Source organism: Rhinatrema bivittatum, chromosome 3, assembly GCF_901001135.1.
Source record: "Rhinatrema bivittatum chromosome 3, aRhiBiv1.1, whole genome shotgun sequence".
In the NCBI taxonomy this organism is placed as follows: Eukaryota; Metazoa; Chordata; class Amphibia; order Gymnophiona; family Rhinatrematidae; genus Rhinatrema; species Rhinatrema bivittatum.
In genome coordinates this window covers 532,864,577-532,879,385 of record NC_042617.1, presented here as the reverse complement: position 1 = coordinate 532,879,385, position 14,809 = coordinate 532,864,577, and positions in this window count along the sequence as shown.

Genomic DNA, 14,809 nt, shown 5'->3' with positions numbered 1-14,809 from the left:
CTAATGCTCGGCGCCATAGGCAATCGCCTAGTTCGCCTAGTGCTTCCACCAGCTCTGCTCATGATCTTAAAGACCTCTATCATATCCCCCCTCAGCCGTCTCTTCTCCAAGCTTAACAGCTCTAACCTCTTCAGCCTTTCCTCATAGGGGAGCTGTTCCATCCCCTTTATCATTTTGGTTGCCCTTCTCTGTACCTTCTCCATCGCAACTATATCTTTTTTGAGATGCGGCAACCAGAACTGTACACCGTATTCAAGGTGCGGTCTCACCAAGGAGCGATATAGAGGAATTATGACATTTTCCGTTTTATTAACCATTCCCTTCCTAATAATTCCTAACATTCTGTTTGCTTTTTTGACTGCTGCAGCACACTGAGCCGACGATTTTAAAGTATTATCCACTATGATGCCTAGATTTTTTTCCTGGGTGGTAGTTCCTAATATGGAACCTAACATCGTGTAACTACAGCAAGGGTTATTTTTCCCTATATGCAACACCTTGCACTTGTCCACATTAAACTTCATCTGCCATTTGGATGCCCAATCTTCCAGTCTTGCAAGGTACCTCCTGTAATGTATCACAATCCACTTGTGATTTAACTACTCTGAATAATTTTGAATCATCTGCAAATTTGATAACCTCACTCGTCGTATTCCTTTCCAGATCATTTATATATATATTGAAAAGCACTGGTCCAAGTACAGTTCCCTGAGGCACTCCACTGTTTACCCTATTTCTTGTATCTCACTCCCAAGGCTAAGCACTGGCTTTCCCAAGACTATCTGGCTAATAACTATTTCTGGTCTTTTCCTTCAGGAACTTGTCCAAGCCTCTTTTGAACCCCATTATGTTAGCTGCCTTGAACATGTCCTCTTGCAACAGACTCCATACCTTGAATGTGTGCAAAGTGTAAAATACTTCCTACGATTTGTTTTAAATCTTCCAGTTGCTAGTTTCATGGAGCATCCGCTAGTCCTAGTGTCACTTGTAACAAAGTAACACACTAAATGATGGCAGATAAAAACCTAATGGTCCATCCAGTCTGCCCAGCAAATTGCTTATGTTAGTAACTGCTGCTCTGTGCAAATTATTCCTAAGCCTTCTTTTAAGGGTAGTAACTGCAGCTCTGTAACTCCCATGTGGAAATGTTACACCTAAAGTTAACACAGGTTGCTCTATTTCTTCATTTCCATCCTCTAACCTCTAGGGATCTGCATGGTTTATCCCATTCCCTTTTGAATTCCACCACTGTTCTCATCTTCACCAGCTCTTTCCCTGTAAAGAAATATTTCCTGATGTTGGTTCTGAGTCGTCCCCCTTGGAGTTTCATATCGTGACCCTTAGTTCTACAATTTCCTTTCCAATGGAAAAAGTTTGATGTGTGTCTACCCCATTACCATCCATGCTCTTGTCAATCAGCAATGGTCCTCCTCCAGGGTCTTCATTAGAAAACACTGAACTGAAGTATGTTTAATATTTCTGCTTTTTCTTCAGCTTTTTCCACACGTTGCTCCATGTCACCTTTCAATTTAACTATACCACCTTCCTCCTTTTTCTAATATTTCTAAAAAATGTTTTGTCACCTCGCTTTACCTCTTTGGCAAATCTTTCTTCCACTTGACTATTTGTGTTCTAATTTCTTTCCGTGTCTCCTTTAGTTTCACCAGATATTCTTCCCTTGTTCCTCTTTTCGGGATCCTTTGTATTTATTGAACGCTGTTCTTTTAACCTTTATTTTTCAGCCACCTCTTTTGAGAACCAAACTGTTTTCATTTTCCTCTTACTTTTGTTTACTTTTCTCACATATGGGCCGATTCAGTAAAGTCTGCGGGAGAGCAGGCGAACGCCCGCTCTCCCGGTGCACGCACAGGCCACTCGCTTGTGCGCGCGATTCAGTATTTAAATGAGGCCCGGCGGTAGAAACGGGCAAAAGGAGGCACTAGGGACACTAGCACATCCCTAGCGCCTCCTTTTGGCCTGGAGCAGCAGCTGTCAGCGGGTTTGACAGCCGACACTCAATTTTGCCAGTGTTGGTTCTTGAGCCCGCTGACAGCCATGGACTCGGAAACCGGACGCCGGCAAAATTGAGCAACCGGTTTTTGACCCGCGAGCCGCGGGCCTATTTCAAATTTTTTTTTTCTTATTTTTTTTTTACTTTTTTAACCTTAGGGACCTCCGACTTAATATCATGGCGATATTAAGTCAGAGGGTGCACAGAAAAGCAGTTTTTACTGCTTTTCTGTGCACTTTCCCGGTGCCCGAAGAAATTAGCGCCTACCTTTGGGTAGGCGCTAATTTCTGAAAGTAAAATGTGCGGCTTGGCTGCACATTTTACTTACTGAATCGCGTGCGAATACCTAATAGGCCCATCAACAATTATTTGCATGTTGAGGGCGCTATTAGGTTCGGCGGGTTGGACACGCGTTTTCCGCCCCTTACTGAATAAGGGGTAAGGGAAAATGCGCGTCCAATGGCAGGTTAACAGTGCGCTCCGGAGCGCATTGTACTGTATCAGTCCGATAGAGATTTATTGCCTTTGTAATAGTCCCTTTTAATTTGACCCACTGTTGTTCTAGTTCACCCATTTTCTCCCAGTCTTCTAGTTCTTTCTCCAGGTACATCCCCATTTTACCAAAGTCCATATATTTTAAATTCAAAACTTAGATCTTCGTGAGACTTCTCTCCATCTTGGCTGTTCGCTATTTATTCATTCCATCCTACTCATGATTTATAAATCTCAATCATATCCCCTCACAGTCGTCTTTTCTCCAAGCTAAAGAGCTCTCATGTATTTTAGCTGTTTTCTAAGGGAGCCTTTTGATTCCCTTTATCATTTTTTGTTGCACTTCTCTGTACCTTTTCTATATCCACTATGTCTTTTTGGAGATGGGGGTGATCAGAATGCACACAATATTCAAAGTGTGGTAGCACCATGGATCTATACAAAGGCATTATGATATTCTCAGCTTTGTTTTCTATTCCTTTCCAAATAATTCCTAACATTCTATTTGTCTTTCTGACCACTCCTGTAGTTGGGATTATTCCTTACATGTATTACTTTACATTTCTGTACATTAAATTGCATCTGCCATTTAGATGCCCAGTCTCCTAGTCTCACAAGGTCCTTCTGCAATTCTTCACAATATGCTGCTGTTTTAATGACTCAAAACAATTTTGTCATCCACAAATTTAGTCACCTCATTTACTGTTCCTTTCTTCAGATCATTTATGAATATGCTAAACAGACAGGTCCCACTGGGGCACTCCACTAACAATCTTTCTCCATTTATAAAACTGATCATTTAATCCTACCCACTGTTTCCTGTCTTTTATCCAGCTACTAAGCCACAATAGGACACTGCTTCCTTTCACATGACCTCCCAATTTCCAAGGAATTTCTCATGAGGGACTTTGTTCAATGCTGCAGAAAATCCAAAGGCACTATATCAACCAGCTCATCTTTATCTGCATGTGTATTTACACCTTCAAAAAAATCTAGTAAATTGATAAGACAAGACTTCCGTTTGTAAAAACCATGTCTATCTATGTGGTCCATAATTTTGTTTTTAAGAATAGTTTCTACCATTTTACCCAGCACCGACATAAGGCCCACCAGTCTATACTTTCCCAGATCACCCCTGGAAAGCTTTTAAAATTGGCATCATATTGGCCACCCTCCAATCTTCAGGTACTGTAGCTGTTTGGTTGCAGATCCCCAGAAATAGATCTGCAATTTCATGTCTGATTAAATTCCTTCAGAACTCTGGAGTGAACATCATCTGGTTCCAGTAATTTGCTATTCTTTAATCTTTCAATCTGATTTATTACATCCTCCAGTTTCACAGTGATTTAATGTAGTTGCTCAAAGACATCATCATCTAAAAATGTTTCTGGTGTGGATATGACCCATACATCCCTCCTCAGTAAAGACAGAGGCAAAAATTAACTTCAGCTTTTCTGCTATTTGCTTGTCTTCCCTAAGCATCCTTTTCACCCCTGTTATCTAGTGGCTCTACTGACTCCCTCACAGGATTTTTACTTTGAACATAATTGAAAATATTTTTACCTCTGAGGCAAGCTTCTTTTAAAATTCTCTCAGCTTGCTTAATTACTTTTTTACATCTAACTTGTCAATGCTTATGCTCTACCCTATTTTCCTCATTTGGATCTGCTTTCCATTTTTTGAAAGATATTCTTTGGACTTTAATTGCCACTGTCACTTCTATTATTTATTTAACAAATTTGTAGCCCGCTAATCCACACAACATAGTGGGTAACAGGATTACATACATGATATCAACAAAATACAACATACATTAAGATAAAATAAAAATTCAAAACACAAATAAACCATAAAATTACAGAAACAATATAACAATTAAAATATTGTCATCAACAGACTCACACATATAGCTGGTCCCAAGCAATGGGATGGCATAGCACCATCTATTTCAAAACCCCCTATTACTGTCTAGGAAATGCCACAGAAAAAAAGATGTGTTTTATGCCATTTTCTAAAATGTAGCAAGTTAGACTCTGCTTTAAGCAGCTCTGGAAGTTTGTTCTAGAGTGAAAAACCAGCAATGCCAAAAATACGGGAACATGATTCAGTTAATTAGATCTGCTTGTGAGTGGGAATTACTAGCAATCTATTAGCTGCAGAACACAAACAGGGTCATTTATCAATAGCGTTATGGTGTTTTCACATACGTTAAGGCGTTCTACCTTTAACGCATGCGAAAACCCCTTAACGCATGCGAAAACGCCTTTAACGCATGCGAAAGCACCATAACGTATGGTGCGATGCAAATCAGAAAAAGAGGAAGAGTTAGGGCAGGAGTGGGCTGGGTTCACCATTTTGCGAAGCCCTATCGCACGGCTTTAACGCAGATTTTAGCTACACCTTTTTCAGTAGCGTTAAGCTGTGCAAAAGGTTGAAATAGGTTGCGATAGGTTGCGTTAAGCCGTGCAATAGGTATTAGCGCAAATTGCGATAAACTGCCTATTACCATAAAACATGCCCCTTTTTCTATCTCATGCGATATTTAGTGCATTTTGATAAATCAAGGCCTAAGTGCAAGACAATAAAAATCAGGCCTTGGAAAAGATGCAAGTATTTTAAATTGTATACACCAATATACAGGTAACCAATGGAGTTTGGCCAGGACACGAGAAATGTAGACTAGACGGGCAGCTCCTAGTCATTTGGTTTTTCTTTGACCTTTTTCAATACATGGAATACATTTTATGTGGGCCTATATGATATTTAAGCAGATGCCATATGTGGATAACAACTGGGAATTAGATTAGTTAAGAGAAATTACTGCACATGAGAACAACAGGAGGGGGGTTATATTTATTTATTTATTTACTTTCTGATTCTTATATTCCGCAAATTCTAAAACCATTATTCAATTCAGATCACACAAAAAATATTCATAATTAAACAAAACACACAAACATAAGGTAAAAATATAAGCATTATTAAAATATACAGAGATAAATATAAAGTGAAATAAAAATATAAAACACAGAATTATATTGCTTAAAAGTTATCAGTGGACAAGCAATGCATTCTGAAGACTAAGGGGGCAATAGCTTTCACTATTTTTAGGATGGGATTTTTGTTTACTCCCAGAGTGGTAAAATTATGGAATATTTTGCTACTAGAGGTTCTGGCTAAAACAGCAATGGGCCTACTCAATAAAGTTTAGCATGCACATAAAGGGGCTTAAAAATAGCAAGTACTTTAAAAATAACATTGTATGCAAGGAGACTTTATTGTGCATGCTAAAATGGTCCTGCAGCACATTATTTATGTTTATTTATAAGCATTTGATATTCTGCATTTTCCTAAAGGAAGGCATGGAAGATTTTACAATGTTGCTAAAATTAGCATCTACCCACATGTAAATGAGAGTGACCTTATAAGGAACACAGTAAATAGTATGGTATACTCAACGCACCTGCTATTTTCTGTGAGTTTGGTATAGCCTAAAAATTCAACTCAGCCTCAGACCAGGCATTACATTTTTACTGGGACTAGCAAATCTTGAAATCCGTCTTGCAAATCGGCTTGGAGTGAAAGAGACTGGAGCAGAAGGTATTTTATCCTCTCTCCACCTGAGAAAAATGAAAGGGCTGACATGCTCCAATGCTGCTTCAACCCCTCCTTGAGTCACCCTCAATGGCTTCTTTCCCTCTCTCCCAGCATTCCCCTGCATTTACCAGCAAGGGCCTGCTAGTCTAACACTCCCTCCTCACCCTCCACCACACCCTGCAGTCACCTGCAAGGGCTTTCAACATTCTACCACCCCCCCCCCCCCCACCAGGAGTCACCCCAATGGCCTGCTGGCCCAACACTCCCCTTCCTCTCACCATATCCCAAGATCCACCTGCAAGGGCCCACTGGCCTTACAATCCCACCCCTTCGCTATCTTAAAAAGCAGCCAAAATGTGATGAGGATAAAAGAGAGCAAGACTCTCTCCTGTCCCTCTCCTGGCATCTTCAAAAATGGCACAACATACACAGCTATATAAACAACAGAGACACAGAGGTAGATTTTAAAAGCCCAATGTGCACAAAAATCAGGAGATATGCGCACAAGTCGGGCTCGGTGTGCCCACCGAATTTTAAAAGCCACCCAGATTCGTGTGTATCTCCCGCTATCTGCACATCCCTCTTTTAAAATTCCCTGATTTACACGTTAGAAGCAGGATTTACACGCATAGGTACATGCCCACTTAAAACTGAGCGCATGTGTGCATCAGGTCAGGCTATTTTATAACATGCGCACATATATAGATGCAAGTTATAAAATGGTCGCATCTGGGTGCGTGCCGATCCACAGGGACCAAAATATTCCCGTGCACCAATTTGAAAGTTACCAGCACAGGATTCAGTTGATGTTAAAGAATTAATTACCATACTCTAGTAAATTTTGTGCATTACAATTGAAAACCTACTTTATATTAGGGAAACAAAAGGCATTAGGCGAACCAGAATAAAACAACCTTGGAAATGCATGCATTATAATGTATATTCCTTAGACATTCGTGCCAGTGGGATTAACAGTATAATAATCTATTCGCATCAGGCAGTGGGAAAATGCATTAATTCTACTATTAATTCTATACTGAGACAGTTATAGTGATATTTTGTAGCACACCACAACTGAAAGTACTTGATGGCATGTGTGGCATATTAGACAAGTAGATTTTAATACTGTGTTTTTGATTGATGAACACACTTCTTTCAATGTAAATTTAATATTATATACCACAATAAAAAAAAAGTACGATACACTTTGTTCAATTTAATACTTCAGTACCACAGATTTAAGTTTTATGGCATAATAAGGGATATGAACCAGGCAAATTATATGCAATCCTGCTTCTAACTCGTGCTTTTCATCATGGTCTCTGTGGGGAATGGCAATAATGAAGCTCTCTCTCCCTCAGAAACCACGCAGGCTCTTCCAATACGGAGAAGGGACAAGAGAGAGGGGAGGGGCAGGAGAGAGGGGCCATTTCAGGGAGCGGCGGCAGGGGGAGGATGGAGGAACAAGCAGCAGTGATGAATTCAGTCTACATTAGGACACCATAAAATAATGTTCAGCCTGCACCGCCTTGCGCATGCAGGCCGAGATGCCTGATTAAATGAGTGCGCCATGTTATATAATTCAGGACATTTCAAGACCTAGAATTATTCAAACAGAATAAGAATGGTAGCCTCAACCAAATACATTAATGTACTTCTCTTTTCTTATATGAAGTAGATGCAAGTATTGCCTCCAGTGTCCAGTTCAATCTATTTGGCTATTAAAAGTTATTAATAAGAGGAGAGTACAACTGATTCATTTATTGAAGAGGTAATTACTCTGACATTAGTCAATTAGTGCAATTAATTTACTTCTTTCTTGTTCTAATAATGTGCTGTATCCTTCTAGCTCATGGGATTTTAAGTTTTTGACTCAGCACAAAGCATCCCACTGGAATTTTAAATATGACTTCCCTTTCTTTTGCTTACCATAGACCCTGAAAAAGCAGCCCTCCTCTTCTCCCTATCCACCAAAGCTCTGTGTATTACTTTATAGATGCAGTTTAAATTTTTCTTCAACTACAGCCACAGTCAGAACACCACAAAAAACTAATTGTAGCTCCTTAAATTAGCTAGTAGATCTGGGGAAGATAAGCCATGGCCCAGCTCTTATCAGCAGGCCAAGGAGCCAAAACTCTGTAGAGATAAGAGAAGCCACTCCAGACATCAGTGTAGCCTTGTAGAAAACTTCAGATAGGTACCGGGATGTGCGGTGGGGAAGGGTTCCCTTTCCCAACTCCTTCCGCCAAGGTCATAATTGCGCTGGCGGCATCCAGCCAGCATCATGGGCAAAGCTCCTTAACCCATCGGGTTGGCACATCTGGTGATGCCACTCCTCCTGGTTAGTCCAGCATCGGGTGCGGTGACGTCATCATAATGCGCCCCGATGGCAGACAACTCAAGTGGCCTGGATGAGCGGCATGATGATGTCGGTGGGGGGGGAGGTGACCAGTGGGAAATTTAAAATCCGCCAGCTCCCTTTTGTTCGACCTCTTCTTCCTTCCACTGCAATCCCCCAGGTGAGTAGTGCTAAAGCACTTCCCCACTTTAAAAATTTAGAAAATATTTAATTACATTTTTAAAAAAATGAGAAATGTGGACTTTGTTGCATTGGAGGTGGATTCTTGGGCTGAGGTGGGGTTGACGCAACCCGTAGGCAAGGGCCCACGGGTTCCCACCATCAGCAGGTGGAGTGGGCTGAAGCTAGAGGCCACTGGAGCTTCACCTATACCAGATCATGTTCCCCTCGGGTTGAGCCTTTGGGTGGCGGGGCCGGCAGGACAGGTGGGCCTCGAGATAAGCTAATGAAGGTAGATGGTTCAGCCCAGAGACAACAGCCAGCAGATGGCGTAAGTCTATCCAAGACGGGTTATGGAACTGGAACCCAAGCACCAGGGAACAAGGAGCGACTGAAGGTGCTTGAGCAAGGAAAAGCCGAAGCCTTGAAAGTCCACCTCCAGAGGATAGAGGCAGTGGAGTCACTGTCAAGCTCAGATGGAAGCTGGCAGCCAGTGGAAGCTGTGGCGAGCAATGTAGAACTCTGGACAAGAAAGAATCTATAGCAAGGTGATCTGTCAGAGCGCGGAGAAGACAGGCATGGTCAGGCGTAGCAATGATCGAGGCACGGAGAAGGCAGACATGGTCAGGCGTAGCAATGGTCAAGGCACGGAGAAGGCAGGTGAGGTCAGGCGTAGCAGAGGTCGGGCTTGGAGAAGGCAGGTGAGGTCAGACGTAGCAGAGGTCGGACTTGGAGATAATCACAAGGCAGAATCAGGCAAAGCAAAGTCAAAGTCCGTGAAGTCAATCCGAAGCGAGGAGCAGGGCAGAAACGAAGAGACAGGAACCAGGAACAATGCGGAATCAGGACACAAGACTGAGACGAATCTCTAGAGGCAACGAGCACTCAATCAACAGGGAACCCGAGCTTAAGTACATTGAGTGATGACGTCAGTATCCGGATTTGTGGCCAGGTTCCCGCCGCGGGCCCTTTAAAAGCATCAGAGTTGCGCGCGCGCATGCACCTAGGAGGGGGCACAGCGCCATCGGTGGCATCTCTCCGTGGAGCAAGCGGAGAGGCCTGCATAGAGGAGGAATCCTGGCTGGAGGTCCCGGGCAGCACGGCAGGACCAGTGACACTGGCAGGGGCCCAAGGCCGGAGCCGGCGGCCAGCGACGGAGAACTGAGCGCTGAGGTCCGTCTGGGAAGGTGAGAAGGCCGCACCGTGGGCCTCCCGCAGGCGGAAAGCATAACAGACTTTGCAAGCAGCTGGTGCTATTTAATATAGCTGCATGCTTAGTTTTGCCCCAGCTTCCCGCACAATTCCCGTTTCTCAAGACTGCTCACTCCAGCATCTTGCACGCTCCTTAAAAAAAAAGTTGTATAATTATTTAAAAAAATAATAATAATAATTAATAATTTAGGATTCAGCCAATCCGGAATAAGTGAGCATGTGGTGAAGCTGAGGCGCAGCCAACGTTTGTTACAGATATCCCTGACTTCCAACTCCTCAGCTGTGGCTCGGCAGGCCCCAGCAGAGTGCGCTACTGAGGTTCTAGGCCATTGAGGTGCCCATTGGACTGGGACCTCTAGGTCCCCATCCTATGACCCTCCCACCTGCTGGTGTTTCTAACCAGAGGGGAGATAGAAGCTGATGGGGAGGAGGTAGGGCATCCAAGCCAACTCGAGGAGTGAAGACAGGTGCGAAAAAGTCTGGGAAAGGTGGGAATAAAGTAGGAAGGACTCCAAAAGGTAAACAGAATTTGGATAATTCTGCGAAGCATAGGGGCCAAGGAAGAAAAGCACAAGCGAGCGGCAGTGGCAGTTCTGGTGCATTCACCACCAAGATGTCACAGCCCATAGCCAAAAGTTGTTTTGGGACTTCTATTACGACAAGTGTCTGCCAATGGGATGCTTGATTTTGTGTGCCTACTTCAAAACATTTAGTACCTTCCTACATTGGGCAACTGCAGAGGCAGCTGGGCTTGCATCGCTAGTTCACTATCTAGATTTCCTGTTTATAGGAAGAGGAGGTACACCTGAATGCATCAAGTTATTTGATGAGTTTCATGAACTGGCACACAAATTTGGCATCCTTTTGGCAGAAGACAAGTCTCAAGGCCAGTAACGATCTTTAATTTCTTAGGGATTCCATGCAAATGGAATCCAGACTTCCAGGTGACAAGTTGTCGAAACTGGCCGATCTTGTGTCTGTCACCAGACTGAGGCACATGAAGTCCCTCGTAGGCAGTCTGGCCTTTGCCATGCGAGTTATTCCTATGGGCAGAATTTTCCTGCACCACTTAATCCGGTCCATGGTAGGTTTGGTTCATGACCTCGACTGCCTGTAGATAAGCAAGCTAATTAAGGAAGACCTAGTTTTATGGTCTAAGTTCCTCAAGGACTTCAATGGTGTTTTAGTGTGGCTTCCTAGACCGGTCAGCAGCAATGACCTTCAGCTATACTCTGATGCATCAGAAGGCATTGGTTTTGGTGTTTATTTCAAAGGAGCTTGGTGCGAAGCACGCTGGCCGAACCACTGGACAGCGGGTGGCTTAACCAGGAACATCATATTTCTTGAGCTGTTTCCCATCGCCTCACCGTGTACACATCTGGGGTGAGGCGCTTAGTTGCCAATGTGTGGTGTTATGGTGCAACAATGCAGCAGTAGTCCAGTCAATAAACAAGCAGACTTCCAAGTCCCTCCTGGTGTCAGAGTTGCTGAGGGAGTTTGTGTTATGCCGCCTGCAAGCTGGCACCACAAGCGGAGCTGATCGGCAGAGAGGTCCCAGAACTGCTATGGGCCTTCAGAACCAGACGGCGAACTAGATGCTGCAAAGATCACTCACTCCATCCACATGGAATACTTATATTCGCAACTACAACAAATTAAAGGCATTACTCATTGTAAACAGCTGATCTGGTCACCGGTTTCCTGAGGATTTCTTGATCAGCTACACCATACATGCCAAGCATCAGGGGCTGTCCAGGAACATGGTTCGTTCACACCTAGCCACACTAGCATTCTTCTCAAAGCTGAAAACGTGCTGGGCAGAGCAATATTTTGCCATCAAATGGGAAATGATGGGCTGCGCAAGGGAGTCCTTACCTTGGCTCGACACCCATAGACCGCTGATCCATGACCTCCTGTTATTGCTTTGCTAGTGCTCGTAGTAGCTGCAGACAAGTTCAAGACTATGCTCTTCCGGGTTGCCTTCACACTTGCATTGTTTGGAGGCTTGTGCTGGGCGAGTTCACAGCGCCATCATCACAGCTATGGGGCTTGCTGCGGGAGGCTGTCAGCATCTCGAATAGCTTGCTATACCTAAGATTAAGACAGTCCAAGACTGATCAAGGGGCATGTGGTCGTCATCACTTTGACAGCAGTTAAAGGTCTGGTAACATGTCCAGTTGTGGCCATGGCTCTATACTTGACCTTATGACCAAAAGGGGATAGGTTGTTTTTACTTTACCAGGATAAATCCCCATTAAGCAGATATCAGTTTTCAAGAAAATGTTGGTGAAAGCCAGGCTTCAGAGTGAAAGTTTCAGCACTGGAGCCAATTCTAGCTATGCTAGAATTGGCTGGAGGTCCAGAACTTTTGTGTCATACATTAGCCATGATGATGGTTCCCCTGCGCTTGCCCCAGGGCGGGTGCGTTCCAAGACTTAAGTTCTCCTTTAACTTGCAGCTGCCATCCGTCACCGTTCTGTATGGATCATTGGCCACTCATTCATCACGCATGCATGTAGAAGGGCCACAAGCAGGAAATTTGGGCCCGACCTTGGGTTGTCAGGAAGAGGCTGGACCATCAAACGGCTGGGACAAGGAGGCATGCACTGGCACCAACTTTGGGCCATGCTGCAGTCAAGAGGGATGGGTCTGGCACTGCCAGACCTTATTATCATATACCTTAGTGACAATGATTTGGGGTACAGCACTGGCCTCGCTCTGCTGAACACGATCAGGGACAACTTGAGCTGCCTTGCCTCATCATGGCTGTCTTCAAAAATATGCTGGTCTGAAATGATACCCCGGCGAAAAATGTTGGACATTGAATGGTGGGGACGATACCATGCCAAGTTCAACTGGCAGGTAGCCAAGGCCATTCACCGCATGGGTGGATACCATCTGAGGCATGAATGGATGGATGTGCATTGTGCAGAATTGTATGCTCTGGATGGAGTGCATTTGTGAAATATAGGAAATGATTTGTTTCTGCAGGCTTTGCAGAGGTTTATTCATTGGTTTGATGCAGGAACCGTAGCCTTTTAGTATGGGGGGAGTCCGCCCTGCAGGGGCGGAAGGGTACTTTCTGGCCCTTGCATGACGGGATCCCTGTGGTGGGGCGACAGAGTCCAGGGAAGGCTAGTGTAACACTGGAGGCATTAAAAGGAAGCAGGGAGGAGCTGGTAAGGAAGAGAGGGGCCATGGACCACAACTTGGCGGTTGGCCCCAGATGATGAATGTCAGGCCCGGGGATTGGGCCTTGACAGATCGATGGCCAAGTATGTGTAAGGTGCTACAACCCAAGAAAGAGATCTAGGTGTCATAACAACTTTCAAAAAGAAACTAAAGTCCTGGCTATTCACCCAAGCTTTCCCTGAGGGCTAAAACTTGATGAAGAGTCAGACGGTATCCATTGCACTTTACATACCCTGTATCACCCGAACATACCTTGATTCTGTACATAGTTTTTTTGTTCCCATCCTCAGTTTATCTTATTCATGATTGTTCTCCCTCCTAAAGTTCTATGTCAACATGTTATAATGTATTCCATGTTACAATGTATTCCATGTTATAATGTATTCCGCCACTGAGGCGACGGTTCTGTTCCATGTAAACCGGTGCGATATGTATTGTATACAGGAACATCGGTATAGAAAAAAATAAATAAATAAATAAATAGTGGATAACACATTGAAATCGCCGGTACAGTGTGCTGCGGCAGTCAAAAAAGCAAACAGAATGTTGGGAATTATTAGAAAGGGAATGGTGAATAAAACGAAAAATGTCATAATGCCTCTGTATCGCTCCATGGTGAGGACCGCACCTTGAATACTGTGTACAATTCTGGTCGCCGCATCTCAAAAAAAGATATAATTGCGATGGAGAAGGTACAGAGAAGGGCTACCAAAATGATAAGGGGAATGGAACAACTCCCCTATGAGGAAAGACTAAAGAGGTTAGGATTTTTCAGCTTGGAGAAGAGACGACTGAGGGGGGATATGATAGAGGTGTTTAAAATCATGAGAGGTCTAGAACGGGTAGATGTGAATCGGTTATTTACTCTTTTGGATAGTAGAAAGACTAGGGGGCACTCCATGAAGTTAGCATGGGGCACATTTAAAACTAATCGAAGAAAGTTCTTTTTTACTCAACGCACAATTAAACTCTGGAATTTGTTTGCCAGAGGATGTGGTTAGTGCAGTTAGTATAACTGTGTTTAAAAAAGGATTGGATAAGTTCTTGGAGGAGAAGTCCATTACCTGCTATTAAGTTCACTTAGGGGTGGATTTTAAAAGGCCCGCACTCACCTATTTTGCATAGGCCGCCGGCGCGCGTAAAGCCCCGGGACGCGCGTAAGTCCCGGGGCTTTCGAAAAGGGGAGGGATGGGGGCGTTGTCCGGGGGCGTTCCCGAAACGACGCAACACTTCGGGGGTCGTGCTGCGGCGTTTCGGGGGGCGGGCCCTGGGGCATGGCACCGGCCCGGGGGCATGGTCGAGGGCCTCCGGACCAGCCCCCGGGACCGGAGGACGGAGCGGGGCTGCCGGCCGACGCGCGCAAAGCTGAAGCAGGCGTAACTTTGCCGACAAACGTAGGGGGGGTTTAGATAGGGCAGGGGGGTGGGTAGGTAGGGGAAGGTGGGGGGAGGGCGAAAGAAAAGTTCCCTCTGAGGCCGCTCTGAAATCGGAGCGGCCTCGGAGGGAACAGGCAGGCCGCGCTGGGCTCGGCGCGCGCAGGTTGCACAAATGTGCACCCCCTTGCGCGCACCAACCCCGGATTTTATAAGATATGCGCGGCTACACACGTATCTTATAAAATCCAGCGTACTTTTCTTCGTGCCTGGTGAGCGAACAAAAGTACGCGATCGCGTAGTTTTTAAAGATCTACCCCTTAAAGTATAGCCACTGCCATTAGCAATGGTAACATGGAATAGACTTAGTTTTTGGGTACTTGCCAGGTTCTTATGGCCTGGATTGGCCACTGT